The sequence below is a fragment of the Cibotium barometz genome, chromosome 39 (genome assembly GCF_041138505.1).
Source record: "Cibotium barometz isolate CiBa-2024 chromosome 39, ASM4113850v1, whole genome shotgun sequence".
NCBI classification, from domain to species: domain Eukaryota; kingdom Viridiplantae; phylum Streptophyta; class Polypodiopsida; order Cyatheales; family Cibotiaceae; genus Cibotium; species Cibotium barometz.
In genome coordinates this window covers 44,330,124-44,332,623 of record NC_141084.1, presented here as the reverse complement: position 1 = coordinate 44,332,623, position 2,500 = coordinate 44,330,124, and positions in this window count along the sequence as shown.

The window sequence follows — 2,500 nt, the reverse complement described above, 5'->3', positions numbered from 1 at the left end:
TGTTGGTAAAGGACTTGTTTCTTAGAAATGTCGAAAGTAGCAAATTACTTCTTCTTCATCGACCGTATATGTCATATCTTGATGCCACTTCTGAAGCACTTTGACTTCAGCAAATTTTGAATCACCTTGGATGTTCATCTACTCTGACACTCATCTACTCAGATTCACAGAGTGCTATTGCTTTAGCCAAAAATCGAGTTATTCGAGGACGATCCAAACACATTGATGTTCATTTTCATTTTGTTCTTGATTGGATTTCTGAAGGTCGCATTCAGCTTGAGTATTGTCCTACCAAAGATAATGTTGCTGATTTGTTTACTAAGCCTCTTCCTCAACCTACCTTGGATTATCTTCTTCAGCGCGTTGGCATTGGTCCTCCCATCTGGACCTGAAGAGGAGGTGTTGGATAGGTGTCATCTCCAGATGGTGTCATGCTAGTGGCACACTCTTTAGCCTCTAGGCATTTTTGGGATTTATAGCATTCATTTCCATTTTTTCCTATTTACACACATTTTTGGGTGGAGGAAAGGGTGGAGGAACTTTCCTATATATATGAGGCATTGTAGTTCATTTCTAATGAAGTTAGCTAGTGGTTCATTGATGAGTTCTTGAGTACATTGTCTCTTCTCTCATCTCTTCTTTCTCACAGAGTTAACCCTAATAGGGTTGTCCAAGTGCAAATCACTAGATTCGACCCTTCAATACACTCTCTTCTTCTTCTCTCTTGTGCTTTTGAGGTAGCATGTGAATCCATTAACACCAATATGGGAGTAAATTCAATTAACTATGTTTCACATAGTGGGAAGACATTGTGAGTGAATCCAATTAAGTGTATATGATGATGCATGGTAGTGAATCTAAATAATAATTTTCACTTGTCGTCATTATTTTTGTGAGTGAATCCAAACTAGTTGTGATCTAACATTGTGGACTGGCTCTGAGTATAGATCATAATTTTGGGACAATGAAGGTGGACACTGGACGGAATTATCTAGCTATGCACATGTGTGCAAAATAATTAATTTTGTATGGTTTGTTCCAGTGTACATATGTTGGGCAAGTTTTATTCTTGATGGAAAAATTTAAAAGCATTGGACTATGGTTCATTTTTGTACTTGGGGGGGTCACTCATAAATACGTAAGCGTAGCACGTTGGCTCAACAAAAGGGATTTGTAAAATCCTTTTTGAACATATTTTGAACATATATATAAAAGGATACCATTTAAACTGGATATTCACAGGTTGAATAGAAAAAGGATGTGTTTTGTTCATGAAACATTCACAGATAAGGGGTTTTTTAAGTAGGCCTTGAACGCACGTGATATAGAACAATGAACCCCTTGAGATTTTGTAAAAGCCTATTTTTGGAAAATCTATGCTATTTATGACTCCAAGGGCTAAACTAATGAAATATTATTTAAATACTACATGTGGGAGATGAGGAACACATGTCCAAGGGGGATGAGGGGGAGGGAGGATTGCACCCAAACTTGTGCTCTTTGATTTTCATTCTCTATACTTGAATTATGGTATGGTGTCTATGGTTTATTTTCTTTTTTGATCAATTTGTGGAATATTCAAATCTCTATGTACCACCAGAGGTCTTATAAAAGAATGAGTATCTTATGAATATGAAGGGCAATAATGGCATGATCTCTCTCATTGTCTTTTACCACCTTCAGATCCTCAAGGTCCACCTTCTTTGTACCTTTCACCAAAGGCCAATAACCTTTGAGCATGAGCATATATTTTACTTGAACTTGCTAAGTATGGAAACTCTTGCTATCAAACTTCTCAATCGAGCCTCACATCTCCTTTGTCATGATTGATAGGGGTAGGAGAGGTCTTACCACTTGCAAAAATCAAGGGCAGTGTCTAAGTCCGTTTACAAGGCAAGAAATACTTGATGTTTGAAAAGTGGTGTGATGGAGTGGGTACAAAAATAAAAACTTACCTCTTGCACTCTGATGAGCAAGAGTGAGTGAAAACCTTTGGAAACCTTTGAGAGACAGGTTTGAAACCTTAGATATAGAGGTTTAGAAACAACCTTAGAGAAAGGGAATGTTTAAAGAAAACCTTAGAAAAAGAACCCTTGAAATCAAAAACCGTTTAAGGTTTGGTTTTCTTTTTTTAAATTCTGAAGAAAAAACGCAAAAGGCTTTGCGCGGTAACAATCTGCAGGTCAGTTGTGCAAGTGCCATACTTTGATGCTGTAGAATGTGTTGGCTATCATTACTTGATGTGGAAAAGGGGATCGTCAGCAATGTGGCTACTGTTGACGGACAACGATGCTGCAATGTTGTTGAGCTACTGTCATCGAATAGACAGATGGTGCCCTTCGACTTGCTGCCTCCTTCTGATGTGGCTGCTGTTGATGGACAACCGTGATGCAGTGTTGTTGAGCCAGTGTTGCCCGTCGTCGAATAGATGGACAACGCCCTTCGACTTCCTGCCTCCTGATGATATGCGGCAAAGAATCCCTCCCTAGCAACCCTTCGC